Source organism: Leptonotus elevatus, chromosome 22 (genome assembly GCF_054856555.1).
Source record: "Leptonotus elevatus isolate MCC_2025b chromosome 22, RoL_Lele_1.0, whole genome shotgun sequence".
NCBI lineage: Eukaryota > Metazoa > Chordata > Actinopteri > Syngnathiformes > Syngnathidae > Leptonotus > Leptonotus elevatus.
Window position 1 is genome coordinate 8,262,622 of NC_141260.1, and position 20,588 is coordinate 8,283,209.

A 20,588-nucleotide genomic window follows, 5' to 3' on the forward strand; every position below is an offset into this window, starting at 1 on the left:
AGTCGCGAGAGGCTTTTGTTTGAGGTGAGCGTAATCCTATACAAATCAATGGAATGTTGGTGCGTGACGTCTCCTAACAACTTAAAATCAAATGTGTGTGCGTGAATGTGCATGTTTTGTAAAGGGGCAGTAAGATACTGTTGATTATGGTAGATTCCACATTTCTTGACCGATTTCAATGGTTTAAATTTTAAACTGTTCAGCTCATTGAAATGTTACTTAAAATCAAATGTGTGTGCGTGAATGTGCATGTTTCTTAAAGGGGCAGTAACATACTGTTGATTATGGTTAACTTTTACATTTCTTGAGCGATTTCAATGGTTTCAATTTTAAACTGTTCAGCTCATTGAAATGTTAGTTAAAATCAAATGTGTGTGCGTGAATGTGCATGTTTCTTAAAGGGGCAGTAATACTTTTAGTTGATTATAACTTCCACATTTCTTGAGCGATTTCAACGGTTGAAATTTTAAACTGTTCAGCTCATTGAAAAGAGTTGCAAGAGTTAGCAGGCCCATTCAAAATTTCCGCGGGAATTTTTCTAGTTTTTTAATCTTCCACCGATTTTTCCGCAAGAATGCGGCCCGTACCGTACATCGCACCAGGACAAATGAAGTATCAAACGATGCGGCTCGATCTGACTCGGTGCGGCATTATTTTTCTAGGAATTCCCAGTTACCATGGCGACGCTATTCCCAAAAAACTCCCAAAATTCAGGGAAAGAAGGTCCCATAGGAAATGAATGTGAAAAGGAAAGACAAAATCACACATCAAGCACCTTTTTCCAAGACACGCTGCGTGCGCATACGTTAACCGATTGATATGAATTTTAGCTCATTTTGTTGGAATTTTTCCTATCTTTAGCTCAGTGTCAAAAAAAAAATTAAGGAATGAAAGTTCTTCCCCCTGTGCGGGTTCAAAGACAGTGAGTGTAATCGCCACTCTATTACGCAATTAAACTTTCAGTGGTGGGAACCAAAAAATCTATTTCCAAAAGTTGTACTTCAACTCGTCACCATGGCCACAATCTTTGCTCACTAGACATCAAATTCGCACATTTTGTAGCCACAAGCCTCTGCTTTCTGAAAAACTAAGTTTTATTTGGCTAAGGTGTCATTTAGTACCTTTATTTTCACTTTAAGCGAGGAGAAGTCGGACTTTGGCGCCTATCTCCTCCATGTTAATTTCGCCGTTTTTTCCCTCTTCATTTTCGATCAATTATAAGTTTTCAACCTGCTCTCATTTGGTCATTTTTCATCCGATTACAAAACTGAGAACATGCTCGCATTCCCCAAACCTTTGCCGTTCTAACGAGCCATTTCTGGAATCTGCATCTTCAACCGTTAAGTCGTGAGAGGCTTTTGTTTGAGGTGAGCGTAATCCTATACAAAATCAATGGAATGTGGGTGCGTGACGTCTCCTAACAACTTAAAATCAAATGTGTGTGCGTGAATGTGCATGTTTTGTAAAATGGCAGTAAGATACTTTTAGTTGATGTTGATTATGGTGAACTTCCACATTTCTTGACCGATTTCAATGGTTTAAATTTTAAACTGTTCAGCTCATTTACATTAAAAAAAAAAAACGTTTAAAAAAACACACACAATACACACACATTATTATTATTTTTAAATGAAATGGAATGGACTGCTATTTAAATAGTGCTTTTTTAGCTATACTGCCTGGTCTCTCACTTTTGCATAGCAACTGCCTCAGCCAATCATTACTCTCACTGTTGAGCTCAACTCACCCCCTTTTTTTCTTGGTGTACTCAAGGCTTGGCCTATCTACGACTACTACTATTGCAAATACTATTACTACTACTACTATCTTGGCCAATTGATTAGGTACACCCAGGATTCTGGTCAATTCATTAGGTACACCCTGGATTCTTGCCACTCCGCCCACCCAGGGCGGCGGCCATCTTGGCCAATTAATTAGGTACACCCTGGAGTCTCGCCACTCCGCCCACCCAGGGCAACGGCCATCTTGGCCAATTAATTAGGTACACTAAGGATTCTCTCCCCTCCGCCCACCCGGGGCGGCGGCCATCTTGGCCAATTGATTAGGTACAGCCAGGACTTTTCAGTCACAAAATTGTTTTATTTGATTATTTTCCAAATTTGTAGCATGTGACTATTACTGTGTTTTTTTGATGATTGTGGTTTATTATTAACTCTTTGACCGCCATAAACGTTATAAAACGTTTAGCATAAACCTAGGGAAGGGCGCCGAGGACGTTAAAAGACGTCCCCTATGTTTTTTTTTTTTTTTTTGAAAACGGGTGCAGGAAAGCCTTGGGCAGCTGTGCTGAAAGTATCAGGCAGATCTGATTAGTAAAAGACTCGTTTTGGCCCCTAGAGGGCAGCGATGACTCTCTTTGCACAAGGTTGGATGGGCCGCCCACCGTGGGCGTCAGTAGAAGACGTGAGGCGGAGCTAGAGTGTTGAGGAGACATGGCTGATGAAGCCCACAATGGCTGACCAATCAACCGGTTGCAAGCAGCTCACGCTTGAGCATTTTTTTCAAAGACGGAAAGCATCAATCAATACTAAAAAGCGCATTGATGTCGACGATGATGATGACTCCGAGCTTGACGCCAAAGTTGGAAGCCTTGACGCAACTGTTATGATCACGTAGTAAGCCTCACCGGCTAAGCGCGGCTAGCGCGGCTAGCGCTGCTAAGGCCGGAAAACGCGCACAATAGCCGACCGGGTACTTCTACACAATCGGACATTCGATCGGGCGATGGAGAGTTGGCATCGACCAATGCAGATTGATGATGATGATGATGATGACTCCGAGCTTGACGCCAAAGTTGGAAGCCTTGACGCGACTGTTATGATCATGTAGTAAGCCTCACCGGCTAAGCGCGGCTAGTGCGGCTACCGCTGCTAAGGCCGCAAAACGCGCACAATAGCCGACCGGGTACTTCTACACAATCGGACATTCGATCGGGCGATGGAGAGTTGGCATCGACCAATGCAGATTGATGATGATGATGATGATGACTCCGAGCTTGACGCCAAAGTTGGAAGCCTTGACGCGACTGTTATGATCACGTAGTAAGCCTCACCGGCTAGCGCGGCTACCGCTGCTAACGCCGGAGCTTTCACATGCGGACATTTTGTCGGACAATGAAGAGTACCCCGAGTCCAATGCATATTCATCGGAGGAGCGGGTACAGTCTGATCACGGAGAAGACACTGTTTCTGGACTACGATGCCACCATGAATGGAGTGGATAAAATGGATCAGAACATCTCTTACAACCCGGTGTAGCAACTGAAGGACACGAGGAAGCGAGACGTAACGAAACCGTAGCATGATCCTGATATTAGACTTGATGGCAACACACACTGCAGTATATACTTGCTATTCCCCGGAAAAAACGGCCTGCAAGAAAGTGGAGCACGCGAAGAGGCAATCTGTTGTGCAAATGCTGTTGCGTCTCCTTGCACGCAGGAGAGTGTTACAAAAAGAAAAACTGTCGTTGAAACATCCACATATTTGTAAATAGCACCACAGTTGCACACATTTGTAAATAGTTTGCCAAATTGTTGTCAAATTGTTACACTGTTGAATGTAAATAAACGTATTTTGCTATCAAAAAACACTTTTTCATTCTTGGTGGTAGTGTTTTATAGAAGTAAAGCACTATTTAGGTGTTTGTGGCATCATTCATGGACAAAAAGAAGTGTAAAATTCACTAGAATGCATGAAATAATATCGTTTCACTAAAAGCTTGATTTCTCCGTATTTTGGTCCAAAACAGGCGAAATTGGGTCAAACTAACCATTTTCTATTGTTGATTACTAAAGAACGGAATAAGGTAGAAACAAACTTTTTTTTTCTGATGAAAGATCTTTCATTTGGTAGTACGTGTGTTTCCATAGTCCAAACAGAACATTTTCTGTGGACCTTGAAAGATCAGTCAAAATGCTTAAATCGGCTGGCACTGACGGCATCCCTTTTCTGAAAACGTCTGGCAGTCAAAGAGTTAAATACTATAAATTGTCCATTTCCTTTGCTAAAATAAATGTTTTATTTTATAATATTGATGAGTTCTTCAAGATGCACAAACAGTGACTGTGCACATGTTGTTTCCTCAGGGCACACATACACATATAAAAGTAATTTGTAAGATGTTGATAAAATTGGGTTAATGGTGTAAATCAACAAATTCAAATTGGAAGGTTCATTTAACTAGATTGTTTTATGTTCAATATACTTTAAAAAAAAAAATTCAGTGACATGTACAATGTAGCCAATAATAAAATATATAATACTGGATATTTTGTAGAAACATTTCATCACTTGTAAAGATTTGTCTGTGTTGAATAATTTAGACAGGTGATAATTGCTGAAATTAAAATAACAGATTCATCACATTATTTTAAATGCATAGTAATTAAAATGGATCACTCCCTTAACACTGAAAACAAAGATATGAATTAGACAATGGTTGGTTCTTTTTAGTGGTTAAAAAAGTGGATGTTTGAATTACAATTTGTATCTTTTTTTATTTTTTTATTTTTTTTTTTTGTGCAAAAAACACATACAAGTGGTCAAGCAGTGCATCCACCACCAGACAGCCTGTCCTGTATGTAGCAGTATGTCCTACTCGCAACCCGCGAGTGTTGTATGACACAATCCGCATTATTGAACCTTGCAGCTGCACGCAACGCAGTTGCCCCCTTAAACTGGTCTCCTCGGATGCAGCGCGCTCTAACCTCACCATCGGGCTGCAACCCATCTTGTGATAGTTGGGACTTCGCGTTGTCTTCTCTCGCGCGTTTTTTTCTAATCCTAACCCTGATTGGTCCGCTTTTTTCCCTGTCTGTGCTGTGGCCAATGACATTCGCTTGATTTTGGAAGGTTCTAGACGACGGACCCCCTTGCTGATAGTTGGAGTTCATGTTGTCTTGTCTCTTTTCCCTGATTGGTCGTTTTCTGCTTGTCTGTGCTGTGGCCAATTAGAGACGCTTGAATGAGACTATTTTAGAAGGTTCTCGACCACGGCTTCTTCCCATTTCATCTCGTCTGAGGTAAGTGTTGCACGGCAGTTGTTTGTAGTCTGATGTATAATGCTAAATAAGTGAGATTTTGCAAGTTTTCCCCCATCTTAAACTACATTACGTTAATACTGGCAATGTATTGAAACGTATTTGATGTGTTTGAACGTTGTGTTATCCGGCTGCTGTTTTAACAAGATATAGGTAAAGTTAAGTGCTAGACATGGTAACCTACATGCTAATGATGAGTTATTAACATTGTTTTTTAGTTTTAATTTATATTTTAGCCGTTTTGGATTTAGTTGACTCAGTGTAGGCTCAATGAATTGTATTCTTGTCTGTGTTACTTTCATGAGAAAGAGCAACGGGTCTGTCTATTCATTCGTTATCTAATGGGAGGGCCGGGATTCTGCTGTGTCGGAAGGGAGTCAGGCTTATTATTATTGTATTTTTTCTAATCTGATTTATACCCATGGGAACGGATTCTCTTGTATTCATTCAGTTGTAACCAGGTGTGTTGTGGGCTGACTTTTTTATGAACCCTCTTTGAATAAATAATGATGTGGGCTGGAGAGAAGACACACATTTGAACAGAGCACTGCTTGGGTGACTTCATTTGTGTGATCAGAAGCTTCTGGTAATTATTTACCTTTGCAAAGGAACTTCTTCAACAGAATCTCACCATTCAGTTAATTGAACACGCAAAGAGTACAATACTTAATATTGTCTACTCTAACACTAACTACACCTGCTAGCGCTAGCTAGAGCTAGCAGATCTCACTTTAAGGTTTTAATGTGCAGTAAAAGAAAAACAAAGAAAAGTTTGAGTATGCTCTAAATCTCAATTGTGTATATCCATCGTTGCTACAATATACAGTAAGGCTTTTGTCTCGTCTGTCGTCGTCGTGGTGGGGTTGGGGGAGGGGGCGTCGGTTGTTGAGTGGCGTGTCCTGCTCGATCGTGTAGCGGAGCGGCGCCGATGAGGGATTTTGGAAGTATTTTACACTGTTAAATGACCTTCATTGATTGACTACAGCACACATTTGTAAATTGTCAAAGCTGCCTTTATTTTCCCCCTTGAAAGATTACCGTTGGTTTCTGTAGCGATCGTTTTTTTCATGGCCATCCAGAATATCCATCCATTTTGCCAAACCGTTTCACCTCATGGAAATTAATCTAAAAGAAAAAAAAAGTAACAATGTTATTACAATACCGTTTTCTTTGTTAATAAGTAAACAAGGAAGTCTATAGTGGATCCATTTTTTTCTATTGTTGAGGATTTATTGAAGGCTCTGCTCACCCCATCCATTATTTATAATCAATGAACTATACAATGTGTGATGTTACTATACTTCAATTGATGAAAATAATGGCGGCGTATTCCAAGCACAGAGAGGTGAGCGCTCAAGAAGCGGTGGCGCGGACATGCAGTCTCCCTCTGAAGAAGTGCTCGCGCAGCGTAGTTTTCATCCAGACGGCTGAGGATGGCGTGAAATTGAGTCTACCCATGAGTAGACTGAAGACCATGCATCCGGACGCAGACAACGTGTGGATGTCTGGTCTGCCAGACAAATATGTGGCAAGACCTAGAACGGCAATGTTTGAGCGGATGTGTCTCGCCGAATTCGCATCCGAATACCGGGTCGTCTACGGTCAGCAGATTGAGGGCAAGAATGTCATTCCCCTCTCACACGGCAAGGGATTCATCCAGAAGCGGATTGGAAAAGATGCCGTCATCAGATTCACTCGCTTCTCGATCAAAAAGTATGCTGAGAAGTATTACAGGACCCAGCTTAAATTGTACCTCCCCCACAGAGACGACGCCGAGCTCAGGTCTGAAAACCTCAAAACGTACGAGGAGTTCTACGGTGCCCGGGAATCAAAGTTCGGTCGGGTGCGGGCTATATTCGACCGCAATCGGGGGCGGTACGAAGGACGGGGAAAGACCGTGGACAATGCCTTCGAAAAATTGAAAGAGCTTCGTGCGGTTCTCAACGCGTGGAGCACTTTTGCGCCGGAGGTAGAAGCAGAGCGTTTGGAGTGTGCCGCCGAACGCGAATCTAATCGGTTACAGGAAGACCCGCAAGATGAGGTTCCGGCCTACCAGGACGCTCCTGGTAGCGGCGTGGTCTTGCCGGCGTTTGAGGCGCCAAAGTTGAGCGCCGAATTTGTGAGGAACATGTACCGCAGTCTCAATGAAACGCAAGCGTCCGTCTTCTACGCTGTGCGCGAGTGGTGTTTGAAACGCGTTTCGGATCGTCTCCTCGAGCCCTTCTTTTATTTCATCTCCGGAGGAGCTGGCTGTGGTAAATCGCATGTCATCAAGTGCATTTACCAGGAGGCCAGTAAGATTCTCCGCCAGCTTCCCAGGTTCCGCGACGAAGCGGATATGGCCAAGCCTGCTGTGCTGCTGACGTCGTTTACTGGCACGCCGGCTTACAACATCTCAGGGAAAATGCTTCATTCCCTCTTGAAACTCCCCAGGACTCTAAAGCCTCCTTACCAGGCGCTGGGGAATACGTTGGACGCATTGAGAGCAACCCTTTGCAACGTGGAAATTTTGATCATCGACGAGATCTCCATGGTCTCCAAGGAACTCTTTGCCTATGTCCACTGGAGATTTCAGCAAATCAAGGGCAACCAGAGACCATTTGGGGGCATCTCCGTTCTTGCAGTTGGGGACTTCTACCAACTGCCACCCCTCGGAAGGTCCAAGCCCCTCTGCGTTTCTGACAATGATCTTCTTGACCTCTGGACAGATTTTCAGATGGTCAAGCTTACTCAAATCATGCGGCAAAAAGACGACGTCGCTTTTGCCGAGCTTTTGAACAGGATCAGGGAGAAGGGGAAGGCTGATCCGCTTGGCGATGGTGACAGGGCGTTACTCACCACGGCTGTCACGGATGCGCGAGACCTCCCTTCGTATACTCTGCATATCTTTGCCACCAATAAAGAGGTGGATAGGCACAATGCAGCAACTGTGGCTGCTCTCAAATTTACTGTGGTCAATATTCCCGCAGAGGACTACAGGAAGAGCCCACGGTCGGGGGCGATGGTCACCGTGACCAAAGTGATCATGGGGTCGAGAAGGGATCTACCGGATGCCCTTCAAGCTGGTGTAGGAGCACGGGTTATGCTTCTTCGGAATTTGGATGTGGAGGACGGATTGGTGAACGGGACCTTTGGCACAATAGGCAACATTGATCAAAGCGCCCCAAAGGGGTCGGCGGAGAAAGTGACCTTCCTCGGACTGAGGCTAGACAATCCCGAAGCGGGCCAGAAATTGCGCAATAAAATTCTGGGGCCGACGGATGACTTGGTCTATATCGAAAGGTCGGAGGAAAACCTGGGCATGAAAGGCGTGGTCAGGCGGCAATTCCCCATGAAGCTTGCCTTTGGATGCACGGCTCACAAAGTGCAAGGCATGACGATGACCTCTGCAGTGGTGTCTCTTAAGCGTGTGTTTGAACCTGGAATGGCCTATGTTGCCCTAAGCCGCACGACGTCACTTCAGGGATTGAGGGTCATAGACTTTGACGAATCCAAAATCTATGCCAATCCCAACATCACGACGGCAATGGACAGTATGACGCGCGCTTCTTTCCAAAGTACAAGACCATTGTTGTACTTTTCCAAAATGCCGCAAACTGCTTTTCCCACCTTGACCATTGTTCATCACAACACCGAGGGCCTTCCATCTCATATTGACGACTTAAAGTCTCATCATGAGTTGAGGCTGGCAGATGTCCTTTGCCTCACTGAAACTCATTTGTCTGGATCCTTCTTCCCCCCTCCCTTGCAACTGGAGGCATGCAGCACTTTTGTGCGCAACAGACAAGTTTCGTATTCAAATAGACTGGACATGGCCACTGTAGCTACGGTCTACAGGCCACCCAACCTGAGTCTTGGCACCTTTCTTCCAAACCTTGGAAGTCTCTTGGATGCCTTGGCCGTGATGGACTGCCAGCCTATTGTTGTTTGCGGAGACTTTAATGAGGATTTGCTTTCAAAGGGAAAGAAATCCATTCTGGACTTGTTTCAGTCCAGAGGCTTTTCACAGCTGATCACCCAGGCCACAACTGGAAAGCACATTTACATATCTGGCCCAGATTGTTGTGTTCAATCAGGCGTTCTGCACACTTATTACAGTTACCACAGTCCGGTCTACTGTGTGTTAACTTCTTGTGTCAGCTCATTGTCGATCGCAAGGGCACCATTTTCACAAGTGTGCCTTTGCAAATGTTATTGAGCCTTTCATACCACTGCTCAAAAGAGGGGGATACTGTACTTTAAATTGTAAAGGCTGAAAAGTTAAATCCTTTGCTCGTTCAAAATTGGTGTCATAACAGAACTACACTCAAAATCAGAGCGGCCAATCATTTTTTTTGTAGACATATTTATCATTTAGTTAGTTCTAAACGTATTGAGCTTTAAATTGAATTTAAGACATGGGATATGCCATTTAAGCGCTCCCTTATTTTGAGCAGTGTTGTATGACGGTACTTTTAATCAGTGTGCTTTTCTGTTAGCAGGACATCGTGCATTTGGACTTGAATGTTTTGTTTGTCCTTATTGTGATTGTGACTACAACACAATGAAAAGTGTTGGTGTCAGTGAGGTACTGCGATGGTAAGGGATGAACTGCAATGGTAAGGGATGAACTGCGATGGTAAGTGATGATTGATTACTGAATTGATCTAGGCAAACATTGAACACTCATTTTTCATTTTCACATGCAATACAGGTGGATGGAGCGCAGCAAGGGGCGCTACTTGACATGGCCAAGGATATCAAGGTTGTTATGTCCGGTACAACTGGTGGAGAGAAAAGATGAAAAAAGGGATCCCGCAAACGTAGACCAAAATGATTTATTCTACAGGATTCCTCACTGAAAAACCGTCACATGTGTATTGGATGAGTATTTAGATTAAGTTTTAACTGTTCAGTTTTGCTGCCTATTTTCTAACAACTTGTTCCTTTGTGTGCTCAGGAAAAGATGAAGATGCTGTGTAACAAAGACCCAAAACGGCTCTTTTAAGAGCCGTTTTACATGTACTTTGGAGTAATATTCCTGCAATATTGATCAGCACCAACATGCCTTTTAATATGCAATGTCAAATTTAAACACTGCATTCATACTGTATTTGCTCCATGATACAGTATATCGCATTTTATATTTTAGTTAATCACTTACACTATAAGCAAGAAATTAAACTGATTCCCTTTTGATATGACTAAAATGTCAATCAAGACATAAGGGAAGCCATTACACATGTAATAACTGCAGTTATTACAAATTGTCCTGAACTCTATTCCTGCTGACACAAATTGAGAGGTAAAGTACACCAACATTTGGCAAACAGTTCAGAGCATGCATCTTTCCACCTTGCAAGAGTCAGCAGGCCCATTCAAAATTTCCGCGGAAATTTTTCTAGTATTATTCTTCTTCTTCTTTTTATTATTTTTTTTAATCTTCCACCGATTTTTCCGCAAGGGAATTCCCAGTTACCATGGCGACGCTATTCCCAAAAAACTCCCAAATAAAGTCCCATAGGAATGAATGGGAAACCGAAAGAGATCAACTCCAATCAAGCACCTTTTTCCAAGACACGCTGCGCGCGCATACATTGACCGACCGATATGAATTTTAGCTCATTTTGTTGGAATTTTTGTCATCTTTAGCTCAGTGTCAAAAAAAAAATTAAGGAATGAAAGCTCTCCCCCCTGTGCGGGTTCAAAGACAGTGAGCAAAGGGTGAAAGTCGCCTATTTAGAGTGTGACTAATTAAGGCTTCAGTGACGGGAACCAAAAAATCTATTTCCAAAAGTTTCACTTCAACTCGTCACCATGGCCACAATCTTTGCTCACTAGACATCAAATTGGCACATTTTGTAGCCACAAGCCTCTGCTTTCTGAAAAACTAAGTTTTATTTGGCTAAGGTGTCATTTAGTACCTTTATTTTCACTTTAAGCGAGGAGAAGTCGGACTATTTCGATCTCTTTTCAATGTTATTTTCGCCGTTTTCCCCTCTTCATTTTCGATCAATCATAAGTTTTCAATCTGCTCCTAAGTTGGTCATTTTTCATCCGATTAAAAAACTGAGAACATGCTCGCGTTCCCCAAACCCTTGCCGTTCTAACGAGCCATTTTTGGAATCTGCATCTTCAACCGTTAGGTCGTGAGAGGCTTTTGTTTGAGGTGAGCGTATCCTATACAAAATCAATGGAATGTGGGTGCGTGACGTCTCGCAACAAGTTAAAATCAAATGTGTGTGCGTGAATGATCTGTCGTTTTTGCATAGCAACTGCCTCAGCCAATCATCTCTCACTGTTGAGCTCAACTCAGCCCCTTTTTTTCTTGGTGTACTCAAGGCTTGGCCTATATACGACTACTACTATTGCAAATACTATTACTACTACTACTATCTTGGCCAATTGATTAGGTACACCCAGGATTCTGGTCAATTAATTAGGTACACCCTGGATTCTCGCCACTCCGCCCACCCAGGGCGGCGGCCATCTTGGCCAATTAATTAGGTACACCAAGGATTCTCTCCCCTCTGCCCACCCGGGGCGGCGGCCATCTTGGCCAATTGATTAGGTATGACCAGGATTTTCGCCACTCCGCTCGCCGAGGGCGGCGGCCATCTTGGCCAATTGATTAGGTACAGCCAGGACTTTTCAGTCACAAAATGTTTTTATTTGATTATTTTCCAAATTTGTAGCGTGACTATTACTGTGTTTTTTGCTGATTATGGTTTATTATTTAATACTAAAAATTGTCCATTTCCTTTGCTAAAGTAAATGTTTTCTTTTATAATATTGATGAGTTCTTCAAGATGCACAAACAGTGACTGTGCGCATGTTGTCTCCACAGTTTCCTCAGGGCACACATAGACATATAAAAGGAATTTGTAAGCTGTTAATAAAATTTGGTTAATGGTGTAAATCAACAAATTCAAATTGGAAGGTTCATTTAACTAGATTGTTTTATGTTCAATATACTTTAAAAAAAAAAAATCAGTGACATGTACAATGTAGCCAATAATAAAATATATAATACTGGATATTTTGTAGAAACATTTCATCACTTGTAAAGATTTGTCTGTGTTGAATAATTTAGACAGGTGATAATTGCTGAAATTAAAATAACAGATTAATCAGATTTTTTTAAATGCATAGTAATTAAAATATGTGTCACTCCCTTAACACTGAAAACAAAGATATGAATTAGACAATGGTTGGTTCTTTTTAGTGGTTAAAAAAGTGGATGTTTGAATTACAATTTTTATCTTTTTATATGTATTTATTTTTTTATGTTGATGTGCAAAAAACACATACAATTGGTCAAGCAGTGCATCCACCACCAGACAGCCTGTCCTGTATGTAGCAGTATGTCCTACTCGCAACCCGCGAGTGTTGTATGACACAATCCGCATTATTGAACCTTGCAGCTGCACGCAGCGCAGTTGCCCCCTTAAACTGGTCTAATAATGGAAATTTGGACGTTTGTGGATCAATTCAGATTTGTCCCCGTCTGAATCAGAAAGAATCTGAAATTTTCCCACCCCTAGTGTTAACGTCATGACGGCTTTTGACATTTGGTGAATCAAAGGTTAATATAGTACAGAACGTTGAAAATAATGCGGAACTAAGAAGCACGGTACCAGTCCTCTTCGGGATACTTTGGAAAGCGCACACACCAACACACGCAGTGTGCGCTGATGAAAACAAATATGGATGACCATCATCTTGTCACGAGGGTGGTGTTTGAGGACCCAAACGCAGGGCAGCAGAGATGAGGAGGCACAGGCGAGCTCCAAAAAAAGGTTTATTTTAATCGAGCAAAAACAAGGAGGCAAACTAGGCACAGGTCAAAAAGAACAAAACAGAACAAAGTCCAGACCCAGAGTGGGGCTTGACATGGCAAGACATAAACTGATTGCTGTAGTTGCTGCATAATGTCTAACCAATAATTTGAGCCGAGCTACGTTATAACTACAGTATAAGGATGCAATATTCATCAGCCTACACCTGCCACCAGCTGATATCCAATACACCACGTTTTACAATTATTCTCTTTTTCTTTCACCAAATACCTAATGTATAGATAACGTAATACTGTACACTAGGCATGGGACGAGACAGAAATCCCACGAGACCAGATGTCTCACAAGAATGAGTCCACGAGAATGAGATGAGATTTGTAACAAAAAGATGGCTAATATAAATCTTCCAGTTCAAGGCAACGACGAGTCAAGTCGTCATAGGCCGTGACACGCTGCCGAGAATAACTTCAAAATAAGAGCCTAGCAAGGCATTGATGTCCATATATTATTGGTATAGTAAGGTTTATTTTGAAGATGGCAAATGCTGTGAAAACTCACAAACAGACTCAGAAGCGTCTATATGTTATTCCACTTAATGGTTATAGTAGTCTAGATATCACTTTAATTGGGCTGATGACATAATATTGCCACTCAAAGAGAAAAACAGCAGTTTTCCATCGACATTATGCATAATTTTGTTGTGGACTAAAGCAAGTCACGTTCAACTAAAGAGTAAAGAAATAAGTAATTTAGTTGTTGTGTTTCTTCGTATTGCCCAACAGTGTACGGGCATATAAAAGCTCAGGTTATCCATGCCCTGGGAGTTAACGTGACAGAGATCATCCAACAAGTAAGTGCATGCAATACATGACGCGCCCAGCAAAGAAGTACACATTCTTGCTCTTATTATGAATGTTTGTTCTCTCACAGTTCCTCATTGATTTAACCAGTGGAATATGCCCGGAATGCGAAATTGAGATCAATACAACGGTAACCCAACAGCAGATCCTGGCCTTAGCCTGATGGAGTTCTAACTTCTCCATGTGCAACAGAGGAGATGCCAAGTGTTCCAGTTTATCAAGAGTGGCGTATGCTTGCCATGCACATAGGGAGGACTTAAAGGCATGCTCAACTAAATCTGACAATAAAAGAGTATACCGGCATATTGCTATGAGAAAAACTTCTTCTTTTTTTCAGATCTGGAATGACATGCAGGACAAACATAGTACCAGAATATTATTCATATTTTGAGTGAGTTGATTTTTCTGGACAAATAAGTTTTTGCACTTAATTTTGGTTTGCTGTGAATCCAATTTGTGCCATCCTTGACCTTGAACTGTCTTTTTTATGTACGAGGGTATGAGGTTATTCTTTGATTATTTAAACCCTTTATGTTGAAGGCTATTTTTTTTTTTAATACATGGGCCATTGAGAGATGCATTTGTCAGACGAGGCCCATTGAATTATCATGTGGTGCAACCAAAAAGAAATAGCCAATGTGGGACTTTTATTTTGAAATACATTTAAAGACAGGAGTTTGTATCATCCACAAGACAACCAAGAACCCATGGAAGCATCTATCAGGTTTGTCTCACAACTATGTAAAATAAATAAATAAATAACTTTTTAGCAACATGTATGTATTTGGACATCATGTGGTATTACCTGAAAAAAATGTTTATATATATTATTCCCCAACAAATTTATATTTTTATTATAATTTTACTTGATGTTTTGTTTAGTTTCGATGGTGAATGTAGCCACAACATGGCTAAAGGAGCTTGGGGGGGGGGGGGGGGGGGGGTTATTGGCCCAAAGTGCCCCTTTATCTATTTATTTATAGTTTAAAAAAAAAAATATATATATATATATATATATATATATTATGATTTGTTTTTCCTTTGTTTGTGAAAGTAATTTTGTTGCCTTGCAAGACTAAAATTCAGCAACATAATTTGCATAAAACAAATGATTATGATCTTGGATGACGCGCTCTCATTCGAAGCCAGGTCGCTCACCGCTCCACCTTCTGTCAGGAAGTTGTTCGCCATAAAGTTGGCTCTGAGGGTACGAGGAACATGTATCCCACACTTTCATAAAGACCACGATCCTTCCCATCCACTTTCGCCACTGCAAAAATCTCCGGTGACCGGTGTACTGCTTCTGCTACAACTACTGATGCGTGTAAGGTACACAGAATATGTCGGAATTTGTATCTAGCTCAGAATTTTACTAAACCCCCCTTCCTGAAGACTCCAACTCAGCAAGGCAGACATTGTATTGATGCTATCCGCTAATCATGTAAACAATGAAGTCACACGTTTTGTTATACTTTAACAAGGGCTGGCAAGCGCTAGGGGCACGTAGGTCTGGGTTGCGAGCAGCACGGGTCTAACCGCGCTGTAAATAAATAAATAATGAAGCTTCTGCTCAATGCGAAAAATAAAACAACTCTCAGTAGATGTTTGTAACTTTTTTTCTGTTAAGCTATATAAGTCTTGTAGTATGTATGTACTCAATTATAGCTGAATTGAAATGTACTTTAAAGGGATAGTTCGGGGGTTTGGACACGAATCTGTATGGCAGCCGCCATCCTCACCTAAAGTGGTGTGGATCAGCACTGACAGTGTCCTGTGACTCGAGACATGGTTTGGTGTCGGTACCGGATGTGATCGGTCTGCTAGATTGTATCGGGGTCGCCTACAGATGATGTCACGCTACAGGATTGGCTGGAAATTGTCCATTGACATTTGTTCAATAAAGTTATATGATAAAAAAATTTGACGGTAAAACATTGGAAAGAAATGATTAAATATGTTATTGAAATATACAAATGAATGGACGGAAATTGTAAAAACGTGAATAAACCTAAGAATATAAAAGCAAGATACTTGAAGATTAAAGAAATAATAAAATTGATAGAAGCGCCTTCGCGCTTGCCGGTGACGTCACTAATGCAGCGCTAGCTAAATGCGCGATTTACTTCGGTTTGGTTTCTTTTTTACTATCTTGGCCAATTGATTAGGTACACCCAGGATTCTGGTCAATTCATTAGGTACACCCTGGATTCTTGCCACTCCGCCCACCCAGGGCGGCGGCCATCTTGGCCAATTAATTAGGTACACCTTGGATTCTCGCCACTCCGCCCACCCAAGGCGGCGGCCATCTTGGCCAAATAATTAGGTACACTAAGGATTCTCTCCCCTCCGCCCACCCGGGGCAGCGGCCATCTTGGCCAATTGATTAGGTACAGCCAGGACTTTTCAGTCACAATTTTTTTTTATTTGATTCTTTTCCAAATTTGTAGCGTGTGACTATTACTGTGTTTTTTTTGCTGATTATGGTTTATTATTAAATACTATAACTTGTCCATTTCCTTTGCTAAAGTAAATGTTTTCTTTTATAATAGTGATGAGTTCTTCAAGATGCGCAAACAGTGACTGTGCGCATGTTGTCTCCACAGTTTCCTCAGGGCACACATACACATATAAAAGTAATTTGTAAGATGTTAATTTTAAACCCTAGTTTTAAACCCTAACCCTAATAAAAAAGCCTAGTTTGAAACCCTAACACTAATATAAAACCCTAGTTTGAAACCCTAACCCTAATGTAAAACCCTAGTTTGAAACCCTAACCCTAGTTTAAAATCCTATTTTGTAACCCTAACCCTAGTTTAAAACCCTACTTTGAAACCCTAACCCTAGTTTCAAACCCTACTTTGAAACCCTAACCCTAGTTTAAACCCCTACTTTGAAACCCTAACCCTAGTTTTAAACCCTACTTTGAAACCCTAACCCTAGTTTAAAACCCTACTTTGAAACCCTAACCCTAGTTTAAAACCCTACTTTGAAAACTTAACCCCTAGTTTTAAACCCTACTTTGTAACCCTACCCCAAGTTTAAAACCCTTCTTGAAACCCTAACCCTAATCCAAACCCCTACTTTGAAACCCTAACCCTAGTTTAAAACCCTAACCTTACTTTGTAACCCTAACCCTAGTTAAAAACCCCTACTTTGAAACCCATACCCTAGTTTATAACCCTACTTTGAAACCCTAACCCTAAAATAAAACCCTTGTTTGAAACCCTAACCCTAATATAAAACCCTAGTTTGATACCCTAACCCTAGTTTAAAACCCTACATTAAAACCCTAACCCTAGTTTAAAACCCTATTTTGAAACCCTAACCATAGTTTTAAACCCTACTTTGAAACCCTAACCCTAGTTCAAACCCCTACTTTGAAACCCTAACCCTAGTTTAAAACCCTACTTTGTAACCCTAACCCTTGTTTAAAACCCTACTTTGTAACCCTAACCCTAGTTTAAAACCCTACTTTGTAACCCTAACCCTAGTTTAAAACCCTAATTTGAAACCCTAACCCTAGTTTTAAATCCTACTTTGAAACCCTCACTCTAGTTTAAAACCCTATTTTGAAACCCTAACCCTAGTTTAAAACCCTACTCTGAAACCTTAAACCTAGTTTAAAACCCTACTTTGAAACCCTAACCCTAGTTTTAAACCCTACTTTAAAACCATAACCCTAGTTTAAAACCCTACTCTGAAACCTTAACCCTAGTTTAAAACCCTAACTTGAAACCCTAACCCTAGTTTAAAACCCTACTTTGAAACTCTAACCCTAATTTAAAAACCCTAGTTTTAAACCCTAACCCTAATGTTAAACCCTATCTTAAAACCCTAACCCTAATATAAAACCCTAGTTTGAAACCCTTACACTAATATAAAACCCTACTTTGAAACCCTAACCCTAGTTCAAACCCCTACTTTGAAAACCTAACCCTAGTTTAAAACCCTACTTTGTAACCCTAACCCTAGTTTAAAACCCTACTTTGAAACCCTAACCCTTGTTTAAAACCCTACTTTGAAACCCTAACCCTAGTTTAAAACCCTACTTTGAAACCCTAACCCTAGTTTAAAACCCTACTTTGAAACCCTAACCCTAGTTAAAAACCCTACTTTGAAACCCTAACCCTAGTTTTAAACCCTACTTTGAAACCCTCACCCTAGTTTAAAACCATACTTTGTAACCCTAACCCTAGTTTAAAACCCTTCTTTGAAACCCTAACCCTAGTTTAAAACCCTACTTTGAAACCCTATCCCTAGTATGAAACCCTACTTTGAAACCCTTACCCTAGTTCAAACCCCTACTTTAAAACCCTAACCCTAGTTTTAAACCCTACTTTGAAACACTAACCCTAGTTTTAAACCCTACTTTGAAACCCTAACCCTCGTTTTAAACCCTACTTTGTAACCCTAACCCTAGTTTAAAACCCTAACCCTAGTTTTAAACCCTACTTTAAAACCATAACCCTAGTTTAAAACCCTACTTTGAAACCCTAACACTAGTTTAAACCCCTACTTTGAAACCCTAACCCTAGTTTTAAAGCCTACTTTGTAACCCTAACCTTAGTTTAAGACCCTACTTTGAAACCCTAACCCTAGTTCAAACCCCTACTTTGAAACCCTAACCCTAGTTTAAAACCCTACTTTGAAACCCTAACCCTAGTTTGAAACCCAACTTTGAAACCCTAACCCTAGTTTAAAACCCTACTTTGAAACTCAAACCCTAGTTTAAAACCCTACTTTGAAACTCTGACCCTAATTTAAAAACCCTAGTTTTAAACCCTAACCCTAATGTAAAACCCTAGTTTTAAACCCTAACCCTAATGTAAAACCCTAGTTTGAAACCCTAACCCTAATGTAAAAGCCTAGTTTTAAACCCTAACCCTAGTTTAAAACCCTATTTTGTAACCCTAACTCTAGTTTAAAACCCTACTTTGAAACCCTAACCCTACTTTCAAACCCTACTTTGAAACCCTAACCCTAGTTTAAAACTCTACTTTGAAACCCTAACCCTAATTTATAAACCCTAGTTTTAAACCCTGACCCTAATGTAAAAACCCTAGTTTTAAACCCTAACCCTAATGTTAAACCCTACTTTGAAACCCTAACCCTAAGTTAAAACCCTACTTTGAAACACTAACCATAGTTTTAAACCCTACTTTGAAACCCTAACCCTAGTTTTAAACCCTACTTTGTAACCCTAAACCTAGTTTAAAACCTTAACTCTAGTTTAAAACCCTAGTTTGTAACCCTAACCCAAGTTTAAAACCCTAACCCTAGTTTTAAACCCTAACCCTAGTTTTAAACCCTACTTTAAAACCATAACCCTAGTTTAAAACCCTACTTTGAAACCCTAACCCCTAGTTTTAAACCCTACTTTGTAACCCTAACCCTAAATTTAAAGCCTACCTTGAAACCCTAACCCTAGTTTAAAACCCTACTTTGAAACCCTAACCCTAGTTTAAAACCCTACTTCGTAACCCTACCCCAAGTTTAAAACCCTTCTTTGAAACCCTAACCCTAGTTTGAAACCCTACTTTGTAACCGTAACCCTAGTTTAAAACCCTACTTTGAAACCCTAACCCTAGTTTAAAACCCTACTTTGAAACCCTAACCCTAGTTTTAAACCTTACTTTGAAACCCTCGTCCTAGTTTGAAACCCTACTTTGAAACCCTAACCTTAGTTTAAAACCCTACTTTGAAACACTTACCCTAGTTTTAAACCCTACTTTGAAACCCTAACCCTCGTTTTAAACCCTACTTTGTAACCCTAACCCTAGTTTAAAACCCTAACCCTACTTTAAAACCATAACCCAAGTTTAAAAGCCTACTTTGAAACCCTAACCCTAGTTTAAAACCCTTCTTTGAAACCCTAACCCTAGTTTAAAACCCTACTTTGAAACCCTAACCCTAGTTTTAAAGCCTACTTTGTAACCCTAACCTTAGTTTAAGACCCTACTTTGAAACCCTAACCCTAGTTCAAACCCCTATTTTGAAACCCTAACCCTAGTTTAAAACCTTACTTTGAAACCCTAACCCTAGTTTAAAACCCTACTAAGTAACTCTAACCCTAGTTTAAAACCCTAGTTTAAAACCCTAACCCTAGTTTTAAACCCTACTTTAAAACCCTAACCCTAGTTTAAAACCCTACTAAGTAACCCAAACCCTAGTTTAAAACCCTAGCTTAAAACCCTAACCCTAGTTTTAAACCCTACTTTGAAACCGTAACCCTAGTTTAAAAACATACTTTGTAACCCTAACCCTAGTTTAAAACACTTCTTTGAAAACTTAACCCTAGTTTAAAACCCCTACTTTGAAACCCTAACCCTAGTTTAAAACCCTACTTTGAAACCCTAACCCTAATGTAAAAGCCTAGTTTGAAACCCTAACACTAATATAAAAACCTAGTTTGAAACCCTAACCCTAATGTAAAACCCTAGTTTGAAACCCTAACCCTCGTTTAAAACCCTATTTTGTACCCCTTACCCTAATTTTAAACCCAAGCTTGAAACCCTAACCCTAGTTTAAAACCCTTCTTTGAAACCCTAACCCTAGTTTTAAACCCTACTTTGAAACCCTAACCCTCGTTTTTAACCCTACTTTGTAACCCTAACCCTAGTTTAAAACCCTATTCCTAGTTTTAAACCCTACTTTAAAACCATAACCCTAGTTTAAAACCCTACTTTGATACCCTAACCCTAGTTTAAAACCCTAACACTAGTTTAAAACCCTACTTTGAAACCCTAACCCTAGTTTAAAACCCTACTTTGTAACCCTAACCCTTGTTTAAAACCCTACTTTGTAACCCTAACCCTAGTTTAAAACCCTACTTTTTAACCCTAACCCTAGTTTAAACCCCTACTTAGAAACCATGACCCTAGTTTAAAA

General features: G+C 40.7%; 1 long non-coding RNA gene across 1 annotated transcript; it reads left to right on the forward strand.

Annotated features, from left to right (window-relative positions):
* Window positions 1-13,490: 13,490 nt before the first annotated feature.
* Window positions 13,491-14,475, forward strand: LOC147155475 (uncharacterized). Its single transcript, XR_015092337.1, has 2 exons — window positions 13,491-13,690; window positions 13,771-14,475. It is a non-coding gene; the product is annotated as an uncharacterized LOC147155475 (long non-coding RNA).
* Window positions 14,476-20,588: the final 6,113 nt, after the last annotated feature.